The sequence below is a fragment of the Sapajus apella genome, unplaced genomic scaffold (genome assembly GCF_009761245.1).
Source record: "Sapajus apella isolate SASKATOON/1434 unplaced genomic scaffold, GSC_monkey_1.0 scaffold57, whole genome shotgun sequence".
Taxonomy (NCBI): domain Eukaryota; kingdom Metazoa; phylum Chordata; class Mammalia; order Primates; family Cebidae; genus Sapajus; species Sapajus apella.
The window spans coordinates 11,227,421-11,247,176 of record NW_022436997.1 but is presented as its reverse complement, the minus strand read 5'-3'; the positions used below and the strand labels follow the sequence as shown (position 1 = coordinate 11,247,176).

Here is a 19,756-nt window from a genome sequence, read left to right as displayed (position 1 = left end):
CTTCAGATTGGATAACATTCTATCTATCTTCAAATTTACTGATTATTTCTTCTGATATCTCAAATTTACTACTGATTCCATATAATCTTTGTTTTGTTATTATATTTTTTAGCTCTAGAATTTCCATTTGGTTCTTTTTAAAATTTTTATTTCTTTATTGATATTCCTACTTGTTGAGTCATTTTCATAATATTTTCCTTAAATTATTTAAGAATAATTTCCTTCAATTTTTTAAACATATTTAAAATAGCAGCTTTGAAGTCTGTTAAATCAACATCTAGAGCACTCAGAGACCATTTCCATTGATGTCTCTCCTGCCCTCCACCCACCCCTTAGTATGGATATTTCTTCATGTTTTTCTATGACTCATAAACTTGTATTGAAAATTTCATATTTTAGGTAATATATTATAAGAGCTCTGGATTCATTTTTCCTTTCATCTTCAGAGAGTCTTGGGTGTTGCTACCTTATATTAGTTTATAACTTGCCCAGACTTGATCTGCAGAATCTGTTGCCCTTCAGTGTGCATCTGCTGATATCTCTGCTCAGTTTTTAAAAAATTCTTATTTGTTGGCTGAGTGTGGTGGCTCATACCTGTAATCCTAGCACTTTGGGAGGCCGAGGCAGATGGATCACCTGAGGTCAGGAGTTCAAGACCAGCCTGGCCAACATGGCAAAACCCCGTCTCTACTGAAAAAATACAAAAATTAGCTGGGTGTGGTGGTAGGCACCTATAATCCGGCTACTTGGGATGCTAAGGCAGGAGAATCGTTTAAACCTGGGGCGGTGGGGGAGGTGAAGTTTGCAGTGAGCTGAGATCCCGCCACTTCACTTTAGCCTGGACGAAAGAGCAAAACTCCATTTCAAAAAAAAAAAAAATTCTTACCTGTTTTTTTGCACAGGTGGAAGGGTTGGCTTCTTATGGGTCACCTTTGTGTCTGCATAACTCAATGGGTACTCAATAATTGGTCAGAAATTGTGTTCAAATACCACACTTTGCTGCTGGTAGATCTGTGATTAAACTGGGGAATGTATTCAAATTTCGGGCAGTTTTCAATCTCTGCCCCAGGTGTTATGTTAACACAGGGCCTTTTTGGGTCTCCACAGTGCATGCATACAGGTTCCCAGACAGACAGGGATATGGAATGCTTGTCAAGCCCTCAATGCTAGCTCATTTCCACGACCTTCCTGTTAAATTTCTGGTTTATCCAATACTGCTTATCCTAACCAGGATTGCAACTTCAGGCTAGGAAATCTGCAGACTTTTCCCACTTGCTGCTGGCTGTGGGTTTCTACTCTTCACTTCAAATCAAGTAAAGGCCTGTCCTGTTCAGGTCAAACAACCATGTTGACTTGGCTGGGCTGGATGGTGGAGGTAGTTTCAGCAAGAATGCCATGTATTGGCACTGTTTTTGCTTGAATCTCCATAGGTTTTTGAGAATATAAATTTCTCAATTTGTTTGCCTCTAGTCAATTTCCTGAGCTGTGAAATGATTATTTTTGACAATTTTGTCCAGTTTTATAATTGCTTTGTGGGGAGAGGATTTGTTGACCGCTTCACTCCTTCATAACTGGTAGTCCCATCTAGACACAGTATATTTCCAAAGAAATGCATGTTATTATGTTAAGCATGACATCTTATTAACTTAGATATGACTGCATACTAAAAAGTAAAGCTAAATTTAGGAAATTGTGGTTTATTATTGTGTGACTTTGACATTTTATGATCAAAAACAGAAAAGCTTTTCAAAAGTCATTTTGAGATAATTCTTAAGATTTCAACCCTTTGATTTGAATAGTCTAGTTATCTGAATAGTAAGAGTCTCATATTTTCATAGCAGGAAATTATTTCAAGCATTTAATTTACCAACAGGCATATGAACAAATTGGAGCCTAAATTAAAGAATTCCAAATTTATTCCCAACCCTGGTTGTTATTGAGGGATAATACAAATGTTTCCCTGGTGTCCTGTGAGAGATTGAAGGAATTTTGAGGTCATGATTTATATATTTGCCATCTTCTTTTAAATGGATTCAGCTGTAATGCCTGTGGCACCAGGAGAATTTACGTGTCTGCCTGAGAGCCAGGACTCTGTCCATTTCAAGCTCTCAGCCAGACCACTTCCCTCAGATCCTTTCGAGTTTTCTCCTTCTTCAGTCCATTCCAATCACCCCTGGTTTTGATGAGGACATAGGATGAGGGGTTGCGAGATCAGGAGCACATCTAGCTCTGGGCTCTGAGGCCACATAGTCATCTGGGGAAACTGAGACGTCCAGGATCCTGGAAGCAGAGCAAAGAGCCATCTCTAAAGAGGATGAAGAAGACATCTAGAAAAGAAGGCTTTTCTTCAGGAACCACCACACACTTGCCTCTGGATGAAGTTTGAAGCCATTAAGCTTCCCCTTCAACTTAAAGTTCTCCTTCCTTATCTTTCCTGCATGCTTTGGTTTTTATCAGACAACACAACATTCCCTAAGTCTCATTATCTCTCAAAGAGGAGTTTCAAAGTTCATCTTTGTCTCCCCAAGTCTGAAAATATCAGATAATATGCTTGCAACTTTATCTTGATGGCTTAATTCCTGCTCCTGTCACTTACACTTCACTTCCCTGTTTTGTCCCCTTTATCCTGCCCAGCCTAGCCCTGAGAGACTCTGTGTCTCCCATATCACTCCCCTGCTCAGGACCTGAGTGTCTCCCTACTGTCTCCCTAAGCCAATCCAAGTTCCCCTGGCTTCCTGGGCCTTCCATAATCTGGCCTGGCCTTATCTACCTCCACCTACTTCCCAACTGGGAGGTGTTGTGGCCATGGCAGAGGAAGGGGTAAAGATCAGTCATTTAGGTCTGTGTGACTGTAAAGCACTGTACCTCTAACAAAAATGTCCTGGCTTTTAGGAGCATAGAATAATTTTTACATAAAATCAACAACAGAAGCACTCAGATTGAAGCATATTTTTAAAGGTATTAGTGGGAGTGATTCAGAGTCAGCAGACCCAGGGTGTGGACATGAGCTCAGAATGGCTTCTTTGGAGCAAAATCTGTGACCTGATCCTGCAGAGCAAAAGCTGCCAGTCCTTTCTCACCACTGTCTCTTTCCTGGCGTGACATGATCATGGTCAGAATTGTGTTCTCCAAAAAGATCCATTGAAATCCTACCTCAGAGTGTGACCTCCTTTGGATATAGGGTCATGGCAGATGTAATTAGTGAAAATGAGATCATTAGGGTGGGCCCTAATTTAATATGACTGGTGTCCTTATAAGAAGAGGGAAGAGGCTGGGCACAGTGGCTCATGTCTGTAAGCCCAGCACTTTGGAAGGCTGAGGCAAGTGGATCATCTGAGGTCAGGAGTTTGAGACCAGCCTGGCCGACGTGGTGAAAACCCATCTCTACTAAAAATACAAAAAAATTAGCTGGGCATGGTGGTAGGTGCCTGTAATCCCAGCTACTCTGGAGGCTGAGGCAGAAGAATCATTTGAACTTGGGAGGCAGAGATTACAGTGAGCTGAAATCACACCATTACACTCCAGCCTGGGTGATAAGAGTGAAACTCCATCTTAAAAAAAAAAAAAAAAAGCATGGAGACGATGTGATGTGAAGACACAGAGGGAGGCCAGTATGTGAAAATGAAGGCTGAGGTTGGAGTTATGCTACCATAAGCAAAGTAATACCTAGGGCTAACAGAATTTAGAAGAAGCTAGGAAGGATCCACCCCTAAGGACTTCAGCAAGGGCATGCCCTAATCTTACCTTGATTTTGGACATCTAGTCCTCAGAACTGTGAGAGAATAAGTTCCTATCATATCAGTCCAGCCAGTTTGTGGTGCTTTGTTATGGCAGCCCTAGAAAGCTGATAAACATGACGTGCATAGTTTGTCAAAGTCTGTTCACTCTGACTTTGACTTCTACGTATCCAAGATAGCAGTCCCGTGTCTGCTCCCTGGGGCAACAGCCCACCTGCCCTGTCCTTCTCTCCTGGGTCACCAGGTCCTACCATGTGTGTGTTTGAGGTTTTGGGAAGCAGGCACATTTAACAGATTGAATTTCATATTTCCCACAACTTCTCACACTCACAGAGGAAAGTAGAACTCATACTCACTGTGAAATCGGGGCTGTTCTTGGGCCCTAGTGAAGTGCTATCCAGACCTGGCTCTGTGACTCTGCCTGAGGAAAACGGCAGGAGTGTGAGGCCAGTGCCCTGGATGTAAAGTGCTATCCTTAGGAGAGGCCAAGCAGGGACAGCTGACTGGTGATGATGGCGGCAGTGACTGTCTCTGGACACCTCTTGCCTTCTCCTCTCATTTAGGACCCTTGCACAGGCTGTTCCTTCTGCTGGAAACTCTCTAACCCAGCTCCTTCTCCTACATTGTGCCTTGCCTAAGTGTCACATTCTTCCTTAAGGGAGCGATGTTGTCTCCCCTCCCCATACGCATCCTCCCCAGCCCATTCTTTGCTTGTCTCATATCATTCATTATTATTCCTCACTGTTTTACTTGCCTGCCCATTTGTGGTGAACTAACAGTGATGCCAGCTTTAACCCCATTGGCCCCTGCAGTGTAGTTACTCAGCAGCCAGAGGAATCTGTTGAAGTGGAAGTCAGCTCACATGACTCTGCTGCTCAGAACCCTCTAAGGCTCTCCAGACTACTAAGTAAAAACCCAGGACCTTACCATGCCTACTGGGGTCCTTGTGTCCAGCCCCAGCTATGTCCCTGATGTATCACCTTGTTCATCACACCAATTCCTCGGTGCCACTGAGCAGGCCAGGTGCTCTCCTGAAATGGGACCTCTGCCAGGGACATTGTCTCCCCAAATACTTGCACGGCTGCCTCTTTTACGTCCTTCAAGTATTAGTTCAAATGTCACCCTCTCAGTGAGCCCACCTTGGCCACCCTATTTATTTTTAATTAAAGTTTTCATTGTGAAATAACTGTAGATTCACATGCAGTTGTAAGAATGCAGAAGGATGCCTGGTACCCTTTATCCAGTTTCCCTCAGTGGCAAATCTTGTAAACCTGTGTACAATAACACAACCAGGATGTTGCCATTGATACAGTTAAGATACCAGGTATTTCCATCACCACAAGGATCCCCATGTCTCCAATTTGTAGCCAAACACTTTGCTCTTGCGCCACTCCCTACATAAACCTGGTAACTCATAACCTCCATGTCTATGATTTTGTTATTTTAAGAATGTTATATAAATGGAGCCATGTAGTATGCAAATTTTGGGAATTGACTTTTTTCACTCACAATAAATCTTGGAGATTCATCAGATTGTTGTGTGTATCCACAGTCAGTTTCTTTTCATTGCTGAGTAGTATTTCATGTTATGATGTAACACAGTTTGTTTGACCATTCTCCAACTGGAAGACTGCTAGATTGTTTCTGGTTTGGAGCTATTACAGATAAAGCTGCTATGAAAATTCATGTGCATATTTTAGTCTAAATACAAGTTTCCATTTATCTGGGATAAATGCCTAAGACTATAATTGCTAGATCACTTATTAGTTGCATATTTACTTAAATAATTTTTTTTAGAGAGAGGATCTCACTGTCACCCAGGCTGGAGTGCAGTGGTGCCATCAAAGCTCACTACAGTCCTAAACTCCTGAACTCATGATCCTTCCAACTGAGCCTCCTAAGTAACTGGGACTACAGGCACACACCACTGTACCTGGCTAATTCTAAAATTTTTTTATAGAGACTGAGTCTTGCTTTACTGCCCAGATTTCTCGAACTCCTAGCTTCAAACAATCCTCCTGCTTCAGACTCCCAAAGCACTGGGATTACAGGTGTGAGCCACTGCACCCAGCCCTATGTATTTATTTTTTAAGGAAGCTGTGGCTATTTTATTTTGAACTGTACTCTCCCCAGCCCCTAGCCCCTTCCCTAAGCATCTGATACCTTTCACCCTGCTTACTTTTAGAAGCACTCTTGCAGACACCAGGTATGAAGTCAGACCTCTGACCAGTGTTCCTCTGTCGGGAAGGCTTGCTGGGATCACCAGTGCACAAAAAGGCCGACATGCCCACAAACTGCGTAATGCGGTGATGATGACAAGACAGAACCTGTGCAAGAATTCCCCAGATGAAGCATTTTGGTAGATTTACAAGAAAATCACACTGAGTTCAAAAGCCAAGTTAGTGCTATCCCTAATGAAAACTTACCACCGCAGGAAAGTTCTAACTCTAGAAACACTCCTGATTTGTGAGCTGACCAAGTGGAGCTATGATCCAAGCAGACCCGCACCTCACCAGCAGTGTTTCCAGGCGCCCACCAGTCCCAGGGGAGCAAGTCTTTTTGCAAATGAGCAGAAACATTCTAGTTAGAAACATTCAGAGAGCCCCAGACTCAGGAGAATCAAGACAGAACTGTATTTCATGCCAAAAAGTGAAAACCAAATAAACAAAGCTCCCTGTCACAGCAACCGGTCAGCTCAGCTGTGTAAGTGAATGGCAAAAACATTCCTGGACTCTGTGGAAGCCTCTGGAAGAAATCCAGAACCTTATGTACTTAGCCTGACTGGGGGTGGTTGTTATTACCATAAATTTACTTCTTAACATATCAGTTCCCTTCATTTCAAACATTTGCTTGACATTTGTAGTGATTAGGTGAATGCTGGAAGAAATGATTAAATGATTTTGTAGAATAATGTTTTGGCTTGACTCAAAATAGAAATATTTATAGTGTTCCCACTAATGCCAGATGATGTCAGCCTGATTATTGTACTGCTTTTTTAAAAAAGCACACTAGGCTGAAAAAAATTCACAAACAATCTAAAGTGAGCCAAGGCTCTAAAGAGGCTTTGTCTCTATAAACCCTCTTCCTGTCTGCTGTTTGGCCCCAGCAGTAAAGCCCATGTGCTTCGATCAGTGTGGTGGATGCCTGGAGCACAGTGGCTCTGGGTGTTGGGAACTCACATGTCTCATCATCTGAAAAGGAAGCCAAAGACTGGAGAGGTGGCTTGAGTATCACTGAGTGCAGAGGTCTGTGCCCCTTCTAGCCTTGTGCTGTGGGATTTGAAGGACATTGTGCTTTCACTCCTGCAGCTCCTGTTCCCCACTTTGCTTCCCTTTTTCTTTCCCCCATGTTATCCCTCCTTTTCTTTTCCCTTCTCCTCCCACTCTGGGCTAAATCTGTTAAACTAACTAAACCAGTGAGACCTTGGCCTAGAAGCATCAGCCTCTATAGTGGAGACAGAGGTACAGGCTCAGCACAGTAAACCACCCGGCTCAGCAGAGAGCCGCGACTCATTCCTGGGCAACTGGAGAAAGGAGAGGGTGTCTGGGCCCAGGGAGTGGCCTATGCCAGGGTGCAGACCTCAGTGTTACTCTCCAACCCGAGCCCAAGCATGCCCCTGCCCAGATCCACGCCATACCAAGTGCAACCCGGACCCTGTCCTGGTAGCCCTGGGCTTCCTTCCAGAGCATCACAGGAACTACTACAGAAAACAATCACTGTGGTCTCTTTACAGAGTCTTAGGGCGGAAGGCGAGGGTCTCAGGAAGCTTCATTGCAGGCTTCAATACAATCTCTGGGGAAGATTATCAATTTGTGGAGGAAAAGCAGAAGTCATTTCCTGGAAGTCTTCAAAGACTAAACTATAAATGCTTAGTGAGCAGTGCAGGACATGGATGGGAGGAAAGGCAGGTGCTTGCCCAGGCCTACAGGGACAAGAGCCACAGGGAAGACCGTTGTCTTCAGAGTCCATCAGAACCCCAGAGCCATACTGGGCCAGACCATACTGGGCCAGACCATTCATGGGCCAGACCATACTGGGCCATCCTGGGCCAGGCTTATGGTGGCTCCCCTGTTAGTTGGCTTGGGCTGCCTTACCAAAGTATCATAGACTGGGTAGCTGAATCAATAGAAAGGTATTTTTCCACATCTCTGAAGGCTGGAAAGTCCAAGAGGAAGGTTCTGGCTGATTTGGTTTCTAGTCACGGCTCTTTCTGGCTTACAGACAGCTGCCTTCTCCTATGTCCCTGCATGGGATTTCCTCAGTGCCTGCACACAAAAGCAAAGAGAGAGAACAGCAGAGAGAGACAGACAGAGAACAAGCTCTCTTCTTGTAATGACACTAATTCTATCAGCACCCCACCCTATAACTTCACCGAACTTTAATTACCTCCTTATAGGCCCCATCTCAAAATATGGTCACATTTGGGGTTTGGGCTTCAACATATGAATTTTGGGGGAACACAATTCAGTCCACGGAAGCTCCCCAGGAAATGGTGTTCGACTTTCCTAAGTAGGGAAGGCCAGGGATTCCCCAGGCATCAGCTTGGTTAAGGTCTGTTCATGCACCCTGTCGAGTGTCAGTCACTGCTCTGGGTGGGGACTGGGCCATAAAGAAGTCAGGGCACCTCGAGTACCCCTGCTCTGGCAAAGACTCACCTAAGAATGTGGCATGTTATGCTACACAAGTTCCTTCCAAATCGAGCTACAACCCCCACCAAGGCTGATGTGCAGACACAGGAGCTGTGTGCTGGCCCTTAGTCTTATGAGCTGGGCAGAAGGAGAGGGGGACCATCGGTGTATCATGGGTGGCCTGCATGTGAAAATGCCAGGCATTCTCTGCCTCCCTCCCTCCCTGGTGCAATGGGGATGATACAGCAAATGCTGAGCAGGGCTGCTGTGGCACTTGAATGAGATGTTGCATGTGGCGTCTGAGAAGAAGTGGAGGGAGAAGGGAAGGGAGGCAGAGGCTTAAGGAGATTTGTCTCCTCACTTTTTCATGGCACCATGGGAAGCCCGCCCCTGGGTTGGCAACCCCAGCTGCCATTCCTGTCTCTGGCACTATGCCTCCCTGGTGTCTCTCTCTAAACCTAGACTCTGAAAGAGCCACCATGTGTCTAGCAACCAAAATTAGAGGCCTGCTGCTCTTGCTGCTGCTGAATGGAGAGCAAGCCAGCATATGGGCTGGAAGTGTGGGGCAGCTCGGCAAACTTAGAAGCTGCTGCAGACCAGAGGGAGAGCCACCTGCTTCAGGAAAGAGGACATGGGGTGTGTGTGTGTGTGTGTGTGTGTGTGTGTGTGTGTGTGTGTGTGTTGGGGATGAGAGCTGTAGCCATGAGTTCTTTCAGCAATTGGCCATGATCTTGGGAGGCTGCAAACATATCCTAAATTTACAGCAAGATTCAGCGTCCTGGATCTCACTGTGTCCAAAGGACAAGGCCCCTAAGTGTGGATGGGACAGGAGTTGCAGTGCCTGCCCTTTTACACTGGGGGAGCACCATTGGGGGTGACAAATATTGTGGCAGATGTCTGAGCAACATGTCCCCAGAGGCTCTCTGTAGGGGTGTGTATGTGGCAGGTGAGGGGGTGATGGTTGGAGGAGTGGATGCTACACTGAGTTCCTTGCTCTCCTGTCCCTCTGGGAGGGATAACCCAAGAAGAAGCTTAAACAGAAACGTGTGACACCTGACTTTTGGCAGGAAGGAGCAAAGAAGACTCGAGCCTTTGGTCAAGTTGCGATAATCTTAAAAATATAAAAACGATTTAGGCCAAGTGTGGTGGCCCATGCCTGTAATCCCAGCACTCTAGGAGGCCAAGACAGGCAGATCACTTGAGGTCAGGAGTTTGAAACCATCCTGGCCAACATAGTGAAATCCAGTGTTTACTAAAAGTATAAAAATTAACTTGGCATAGTGACGCATGCCTGTAGTCAGTCCTAGCTTCTTGGGAGGCTGAGGCATGAGAATTGCTTGAACCCTGGGCCCAGGGGTGGAGGGAGTGGAGGTTGCAGTGAACTGAGATCATGCCACTGCACTTCAGCCTACGCAACAGAATGAGACTCTGTCTCAAAAAAAAAAAAAAAATGGGAAAAGAATGATTTGGTTGGAGGCCTCAAATAGGTATCAGGATTCTCCCACGTAGCATTGGCAGCCCTAACTTAAGTTACATGAAGTATGCTAGCTCCTTAGTTTCCTGAACTGGATGTGGAATAAGCTGTTCTCAATAGCATAATATTTGAAAATGTCCCTTTTGTCCATTTGACAGGTTCCTAGGGAGCCCCAAGCTGTGCCAGGCAGGTGTAGCACTAGAGACCATCAGTGAGCAAACCAGAGGGTCCCCATCCTGTGAATTTGCACTTTATTGGGAAGAGACAGGCAATGAGCTGCCAGCAGAGTAAGAAAATTGCACTGTATGGCAGAAGAAGGTAGGGATGCCCTGGAAAAAGAAAAGACAGGAAAAGAAAAAGAAGAGAAGAATGGGCAGCGGTGCCAGGTGCAGTGGCTCATGCCTATAATCCCAGCACTTTGGGAAACTGAGGCTGGGGGGATCACTTGAGGTCAGGAGTTTGAGACCAGCCTGGCCAACATGCTGAAACCCTGTCTCTACGAATAACGCAAAAATTAGCTGGGTGTGGTATGGTGGTGCACGCCTGTAATCTGAGATACTAGGGAGGCTGAGGCAAGAGAATCGCTTGAACCCGGGAGGTGGAGGTTGCACTGAGCAAAGATCACACCACTGCACTCCAGCCTGGGCAACAGAATGAAACTGTGTTCCCCCCAACCCGAAAAAACAGAATGGGCAGTGGGAAGGTGGATGGGGAGGTACAGCTGCAGTCAAGGAGGCCTCGTGTGGGAGGTGACACATGAGAAAAAAAGGAGGAGCTAGAGTGAGCCAAGGGCATGTGGGGTAAGAGGTTTCCAACCAGGAAGAAGAGGCTGTGCAAAGGCCCCAACGCATATAAATGGGGGTCCATGGATAGTCTTCATTGGGCCAAGAAGGAAGAGTATGGATGCCACGTGGGCCTGGATCAGACTTCTCCTCCATGTGATCGTCAAGCAGTCCCCTCATCTCCTGGTTCTCCAAATCCCAGGCCACCTGGAGACAGAACAGGCTTTGTGACAATAGGTCCAACCCACAGTCATGCTAAGGCCTCCTCTTCTCCCTAGGGCACTTCTCCCTTGTCTCTGCTTAATCTGTCACTTCCCTTGAGGGCCCTGGTTCAACTCTTCCTCACTCAGCTAGCTGTCTTCATCCCCAACCCTAGGAAATCCCCAGTGCTGTGCAGCCCCTGGAATTATTCATTTCAGAACCTAGAAAACAACTCCCACCCCTGGAGTTTTCCTGGACCCTCTGTCCCTCACAGAGCATTCAATTAGATGGTTTATTAGATCTTTTTGAAGATTAGTATCCTGTGATTCTGAGAGAAATCTCTAAAAATGTAATGCGTTCCTTGCTGCCCCAGGATCCAGTGCAGTGGATGTTTTATCCTTCTGCAAACTGCCAAGTCCTAATTACCATCCTCTAGGATCATAACATGATCTTTGAGAACTTACTGCTCTGTTCTGCAGATAAGCAAAGGAAATACAGAGTTATATGTATACTGGCCCCAGGACAAACCCTGAAGCATGCCTGTTTGTAGAAGCCTATGATTTCAGCTTTGTTTTATTTTTTTTTTTGTCATTTCACTTGTTCTGAAATAAAGGAAAATGAAGACTGTAGCTCTCGGACCCTCTGAATAGCAACATTTGATAAAACTTATTATTGATTAAGAGAGGCTGCCTTCTCTCAACAAGTTTTCTTTCCTATAGTAACTGTTTGCTGTTATCGGAGCCCTCTGAAGTTATTTAAATCGATGCCATCTATTGTTACCTGGGCTTCATGTGTCCACAGATTATCCCTCTAGTTAGACTACCCACTCCCTGAGAGAAGAGGCAGAACATCATAAATCCCTATATGTATCCCCCATGGAACTGAAGAGCCACAACACACAAAAGTCCTCAACCAACTTGCTGAGTTAATTTGTGAAAGGAAAATAAACCTTAGGACGCCTAACTCACTAAGCCAAAGGGAAAAGTCAAGCTGGGAACTATGTCATAAAAACCTACCTCCCTCATAATTTACCCACTAGGAAATTTCTTGTGGGCCCCAAGATCTTTACCCTATAACAGTTTCATTGAATTTCACCCTGACAATGTGAATTAATAGCTTATCTTCACAGGTATGGGACAAAGGACAGAACTCAAAGTCATCTCTTTGCTTACCTTAGACAAATGCATACCTGATTGCTTCTTCTGCCGTATGTTTATTTCATCTTATGTAAAAATGCAGATTCACTGAGCTAGATGAACGCGTGACTATTCCTCTACCTTTCTCAAATGTGAACAGCTGATAAAAGACTCAAAATAATGCAATTGATTGCCTCTTAGCTACCTACAGCTTAAAAAATTTCTTCCTCTTTCCCCAATATCTGCCCTTTCTCCTTTAAATATTGAAGCCCTCAAAATCATCCTGAGGTCAGTAGTTCAAGGCAAGCCTGTCCAACATGGGGAAACTCTGTCTCTACTAAAAATACAAAAATTAGACAGATATGGTGGTGCGTGCCTATAATCCCAGCTACTTGGGAGGCTGAGGCAGGAGAATCGCTTGAACCCAGGAGGTAGAGGCTAACATATTCACAGGTACATGTGGATTTCTCTGGGGGGCTGTTATTAGCTAATCACACAGAAGTGATGGTGCCCAATCACACACAAGGCTTAAATATTCTGCCCAGAAATAGGATACTTCATGACCTTCACATTTCATGGGTCAATCAAGTCACATGGCCATACAAACCTTTTTTTTTTTTTTGAATTTTTTTAAATTGCATTTTAGGTTTTGGGGTACATGTGAAGAACATGCAAGATTGTTGCATAGGTACACACATGGCAGTGTGATTTGCTGCCTTCCTCCCATCACCTATATCTGGCATTTCTCCCCTTGCTGTCTCTCCCCAACTCCCCACCCTTCCACTGTCCCTCCCCCATTTTCCCCTAACAGACCCCAGTGTGTTGTGCTCCCCTCCCTGTGTCCATGTGTTCTCATTGTTCAATACCTGCCTTTGAGTGAGAACATGAGGTGTTTGATTTTCTGCTCTTGTGTCAGTTTGCTGAGAATGATGGTTTCCAGGTTCATCCATGTCCCTACAAAGGACACAAACTCATCATTTTTGATGGCTGTATAATATTCCATGGTGTATATGTGCCACATTTTCCCTGTCCAGTCTATCATCGATGGGCATTTGGGTTGGTTCCAGGTCTTTGCTATTGTAAACAGTGCTGCAGTGAACATTCATGTGCACGTGTCCTTATAATAGAACGATTTATAATCCTTTGGGTATATACCCAGTAATGGGATTGCTGGGTCAAATGGAATTTCTATTTCTAGGTCCTTAAGAAATCGCCACACTGTCTTCCACAATGGTTGAACTAATTTACCCTCCCACCAACAGTGTAAAAGTGTTCCTATTTCTCCACATCCTCTCCAGCATCTGTTGTCTCTAGATTTTTTAATGATCGCCATTCTAACTGGCATGAGATGGTATCTCAATGTAGTTTTGATTTGCATTTCTCTAATGACCGGTGATGATGAGCATTTTTTCATATGTTTGTTGGCCTCATGTACGTCTTCTTTTGTAAAGTGTTTGTTCATATCCTTTGCCCACTTTTGAATGGGCTTGTTTGTTTTTTTCTTGTAAATCTGTTTTAGTTCTTTGTAGATTCTGGATATCAGCCCTTTGTCAGATGGGTAGACTGCAAAAATTTTTTCCCATTCTGTTGGTTGCCAATTCACTCTAATGACTGTTTCTTTTGCTGTGCAGAAGCTGTGGAGTTTGATTATGTCCCATTTGTCTATTTTGGCTTTTGTTGCCAATGCTTTTGGTGTTTTGGTCATGAAGTCCTTGCCTACACCTATGTCCTGAATGGTTTTGCCTAGATTTTCTTCTAGGGTTTTTATGGTGTTAGGTCTTATGTTTAAGTCTTTAATCCATCTGGAGTTAATTTTAGTGTAAGGTGTCAGGAAGGAATCCAGTTTCTGCTTTCTGCACATGGCTAGCCAGTTTTCCCAACACCATTTATTAAACAGAGACTCCTTTCCCCATTGCTTGTTTTTGTCAGGTTTGTCAAAGATCGGATGGTTGTAGATATGTTGTGTTGCCTCGAGGCTCTGTTCTGTTCTATTGGTCTATATCTCTGTTTTGGTACCAGTACCATGCTGTTTTGATTACTGTAGCCTTGTAGTATAGTTTGAAGTCTGGTAGTGTGATGCCTCCCGCTTTGTTCTTTTTGCTTAGAATTGACTTGGCTATGTGGGCTCTCTTTTGGTTCCATATGAAGTTTAAGGTGTTTTTTTCCAGTTCTGTGAAGAAGGTCATTGGTAGCTTGACACCTAACTTTTATAAGGTAGAAAGTACAATCACTTCATGTATAGAGAATGAGGATGATAAGAAAATGCCAGGAATTCCACTTCAGAGTTAGGGGGAAGAATGCCAAAGGCTTTCACTGTCATGGTCACAAGATAAAACTAGAGGAAACATAAGTCATAGTTTTCCATTTGGTGAGTAAGTAGCAGATGCAAAGAAACCTTGATTAACTGAATTTCAAGTGTGATGAGCCTGTCACGGTTGAGTCAAAAGCCCCAGTGGAGGCCAGCACCTAGTCTGCTGAAGAGCAGGCTGGCCACAGAGGAAGACTATGTCAGTGAGAGGCAGCCAAGCTTTTCATTGTAGTTCACAAAGACAAACATAAGCCCAGAGACCCAAGAAGCTGCACAAGTTGCAGCAGTATAAATACAAGCAAATCGCATCCAGGCACTTCATAGTCAAAATACTGAAAAGCCTAAGTTAAATACAAAAATCTTTAAAGTAGCCAAAGGAAAAAAAAGATACATTATATACATTTAAAAAATTAAGGTTGACGTCTCTTCAGAAACAATAAATGCCAGAAGACAGTGGAACAAAATCTTTAAAGTGCTGAAAGAAAAGCAGTTGCAACCCAGAATCTATAAACTACCAAAATATCTTTTAAAGATGAAAGCAAAATACAAGCATGTTGGTTAAACAAAGGGAGTCATCTCTAACAGATTCGCACTCCAAGAAATGGTAAAGAAAATCCTTAAGGTTGATAGAAAATAACATCAGACTGAGCAAGTTAACAAGATAGAAAATAAATTCCAAACAGGAACAAAAAGTTATTATTGGCAATGCTGCAGACATAGAAACATTAAATAAAGGATTTTGAACAACTTTATCCTCTAGAATATTGACAACTTAGATAAGATAGGCAAATTCCTTGTGCTATAATTTTATTTATTTATTTATTTATTTAACTACGCTTGTGGAGACAGGGTCTTGCTCTGTTGCCCAGAATGGTCTTGAACTTCTGACCACAAATGACCCTTCTGCCTTGGCCTCTCAGAATGCTGGGATTACAGGTGTAAGCCACTGCACCTGATCTAATTTGGTTTTGAGGGCTCTCTCTGGAAAGTTGGCGATAAGCCAATATATCCACTCTCTAGGAGAGCTTTGACTAGGGAAAAGTTAGGTTCAAGTGTGTGTGTTAGGTGAGACACAATTAAGAAGTATAACCAAAAATGCATGAGATAGAAGGAATGTATTACTTAAAGTTCTCAGGGATGTTAGGGATGCTGATGGGAGGCTGATGGGAAGTGTAGAGATAGTAGGGAGCTCAATTAGCAAGTGGCGGGGAAGAGAGAGAGGAAAATGGAGAAGGAGAAGGAAAGGGAAAAGGATGGGAGGGAGTAGGGAAAAGGGAGGGGGAGGACCTATGAGGCAGTGCTTGTATTAAGGTCCATAGGTGTTATCCTTTTGGCTTTCTCACAGGGATTGTGAATTACCTAATTTAAAGAAAATATGCGCAAAGAGGGAAACTTATTTTCATGACTCTGCTGTTGATCATTAGGTTTTATCATGGTTAGCAGCTATGAGGTGTGTTGAATTTGGGGTCAGTGGGATGAAGAATAAGTGGGCTATATCACAAATAACCATCACAGGAAGGGGAAGTTTTAACTAGGCTAAAAGAGATGGGGTATGGCTGGATTTTAAACAACTTATATAAGGTTTAAAAGTGGATGCCAAGCAAGTATATTAAACACATTTATAATATCTTAAAAAAACACAACATACCAAAACTGACACAGGAAGAAATAGAAAATCTGAAAATCTCCAAGTTGATTTTAAATACTGAATGTGCAATTACTTGCAAGGAAACTTCAGTCACAGATGGCTTTACTAAATTCTATCAGCTTGCAGTGCAGAAATTATACCAATTGCACATAAACTGTTTCAGAAAATAGAGGAGGAGGAATCATTTCCCAATTTTTAAATGTTTTGGCCAGCACAACCCTAATACCATACCAGACAAAAAAAAAATTACAAGAAAAGAAAACCACAGACTAGTAGTCCTCATGAATATAGACACAAAAATCCTTTAACAAAATATTAGCAAATTGAACCCAGCATTTTTTAAAAAGAATAATACAACATAACCAAGTGAAGTTTTTCCAAGGAATGCAGTTTTTTTATTTCAATATTAATAAATCCATATAATTCATCGCATTATCAGAAAGAAAGAAAAAACCCATACAGCCATCTCAATAGATACGGAAATAGCATTTGACAAAATTCAATACCTCTTCATGATACAAACTCTGAGTACACTAGGAATAGAAGGGACCTTGCTCAATCTGATAAAAGACATTTTTGAAAAACCTACAACTAGGCCAGGTACAGTGGCTCATGCCTATAATCCCAGTACTTTGGGAGGCTGAGGCAGTAGGGATGACTTGAGCCCAGGAGTTTGAGACCAGGCTGGCCAAGATAATAAGACCCTCATGTCTACAAAAAATAAGAAAGTTAGCAGGGTATGGTGGCACATGCCTGTGGTCTTAGCTACTTGGGAGACTGAGGTAAGCGGATTTTTTGAGGCTGGGAGGTCAAGGCTGCAATGGGCTGTGATCATGCCATTGTACTCCAGCCTGGGCAACAGAGCAAGACCTTATCTCTAAATAAATAAATAAATAAAAATCTACAGCTCACATCATATGTAATAATGAAATCTTCAAAGTTTCACCTTACTGTGGAGAACAAGGCAAGGATGTACAATTTTACCACTTTGATTTAACACTGTACTGGACATCACTACCCACTGGAACAATAGGGTAAAAAAAGAAATAATAGGCATGGTGACTCACACCTGTAATCCTACCACTTTTGGAGGCCAAGGCATGTGGACTGCTTGAGCTTAGGAGTTCAAGACCAGCCTGGGCAATATGGCAAAACCCCATCTCTACTACAAATATAAAAATTAGCCAGGGGCATGGTGGCACACACCTGTAATTCCAGCAACTTGGGAGGCTGAGCCATGATAAAGATCATTTAATGGGGAAATGACAGTTCTTACGACAAATGGTGCCAGAAATATTGAATATTCACATGCAAACAAATGAAGTTAGACCCTTACCTTACACCATATACAAAAATTAACTCAAAATGGATCAGAAACCTAAACATATGAACTAAAACTGTACAACTCTTACAAGAAAGCAGCAAAAATATAGCTGCGACATTGGATTTGGCAATGACTTTTGGGTATGTCACCAAAGGCACAGACAACAAAATTAAAAAATTGATAAATTGGACTTCAACAAAATTTTAAAAGTTTGGTGCACCAAAAGACACAATCAAAAAAATGAAAAGATAACTTTCAAAATGGGAAAAAATATTTTCAAATCATATATTTAATAAAAGTCTAGTATTCAGAATATCTAAAGAAGTTTACAATTTAACAACAAAAAGACAACTCAATTTTAAAATGACCAAAGAACTTGAACAGCTATTTCTCCAACAAAGATATGCAAATAGCCAATAAGCACATGAAAAATACTCAACATTATTACTCAGTAGAGAAATGCAATCAAGCAACAATGAGATACTACTTTACACCCACAAGGATGGCTATAATGAAAACCAAACCAAAATAAACAAGTGTCAGTGGGTGTCTGGAAAAATTGGAACCCTCATCCATTGCTAGTGGGAATGTAAATTGATGCAGCCTCTGTGGAAAACATTTTGGTGGTTCCTATGAAAGTTAAACATAGAATTATCACATGACACAGCAATTTCACTCCTAGATATATACTCAAAAGAACTGAAAACAAGTATTCAAACAAAAACTTGTACATGAGTGTTTATAGCAGCACAATTTATAATAGACAAAAAATGGGAGAAACTCAAGTGTCACTGATGGACAAATGGATCAACAAAATATGGTTTACCCATATAATGGAATATTATTCAACCATAAAAGGGAATGAAATTCTCATATATGCCATAATGAGGATAAACTTTGAAAACATTATTCTAAGTGAAAGAAGCCAGACACAAAAGGTCACATATTATATCATTTCATTTTTGTGATTCTTCTTATATAAAATCAATAAAATAGGTAAGTCCATAGAGACAGAAAACAGATTAGTGGTTGGCAGGGGCGAGAGGGAGGGGGAAATGACTACTCATGGATTGGGGCTTCTTTTGGGGGATTATAGAAATGTTCTAAAAATCAGATAGTCATGACAGTTGCACAACCTTGTGAATATATTAAAAACCACTGGTTTGGACACTTTAAAAGGCTTTTTATTATATGTAATTTACATACCAATTTTTCAAAAAAAGAGAATCTATCATAGAAACGTATATCAAAAAAGCGAATACTATGGCTTGTAAATAAATTTTTGAGTGACCAGTTATAATAGCCACCAAAAACCATAAAACATTTAGAAATAAATTTAATTAAACATGTGCAAGCCCTGTACACTGAAAACTACAAAACATTGCTCAGGGAAATTAAAGAAGATCTAAATAAATAAAAGGGTGAGTCAAGTTTATGTTTCAGAAAACTCAGTATTAAGATACTCGTTTTTGGCCAGGCACAGTGGCTCACGCCTGTAATCCCAGCACTTTGGGAGTCTGAGGCGGGCGGATCACCTGAGGTTGAGAGTTTGAGACAGGCCTGACCAACATGGAGAAACCCCATCTCTACTAAAAATACAAAATCAGTCAGGTGTGGTGGCGCATGCCTGTAATCCCAGCTACTCGGGGAGGCTGAGGCAGGAGAATCGCTTCAACCCGGGAGGCGGAGGTTGCCATGAGCTGAGATCGCACCGCTGCACTCCAGCCTGGGCAACAAGAGCGAAACTCGGGCGCGGTGGCTCAAGCCTGTAATCCCAGCACTTTGGGAGGCCAAGGCGGGTGGATCACGAGGTCAAGAGATCGAGACCATCCTGGTCAACATGGTGAAACCCCGTCTCTACTAAAAATACAAAACATTAGCTGGGCATGGTGGCGCGTGCCTGTAATCCCAGCTACTCAGGAGGCTGAGGCAGGAGAATTGCCTGAACCCAGGAGGTGGAGGTTGCGGTGAGCCGAGATCGTGCCATTGCACTCCAGCCTGGGTAACGAGAGCGAAACTCCGTCTCAAAAAAAAAAAAAAAAAAAGATACTCGTTCTTTTCAAATTGATCTATAGATAGACTCAATGCAATTCCAATCAAAATTCTACTAGGCCTTTAAAAAATTTTTCTTGTAGAAACTAATAGTCTGATTTTACCATATGTGGTGCTATGTAAGTAGCCAACGGGAGCCTTTTCAGGCTCTGGGAAATCTTTGTTTTATGGAAATGAGCAGCATTAGAACCTCCAAGTAGGAGCAGATGAGTTGGATTTTGCTTAACTTGGGGATCCTTTGATTCATTAGTTACTACTAAGGGAAAATGAGGAAACAGCCCAGAGAGATTAATCCTATCAGATCATTCTCTAGGTGCGGGCCATACTCAGAAATGAGTTTGGAGATGTTGAAGTCATGCAGTAGCTCTGTGGCTTTTTTGATTGGCTGATTGTTTTGTGAGCCTTCTAATCCTTGTTTCCTCTTGAAATGCCAAGTCCATTACTAACTAACTGAGACAACACTTAA

The 19,756-nt window shown here is 42.7% G+C and overlaps 1 long non-coding RNA gene across 1 annotated transcript; it reads right to left on the bottom strand.

Moving 5' to 3' along the window:
* Positions 1-1,699: 1,699 nt before the first annotated feature.
* LOC116528178 lies at positions 1,700-6,426 on the bottom strand. The gene is made up of 2 exons (XR_004258908.1): positions 6,164-6,426; positions 1,700-2,280 (listed from the first exon to the last, which is right to left on the bottom strand). It is a non-coding gene; the product is annotated as an uncharacterized LOC116528178 (long non-coding RNA).
* Between the last annotated feature and the right edge of the window lie 13,330 nt (positions 6,427-19,756).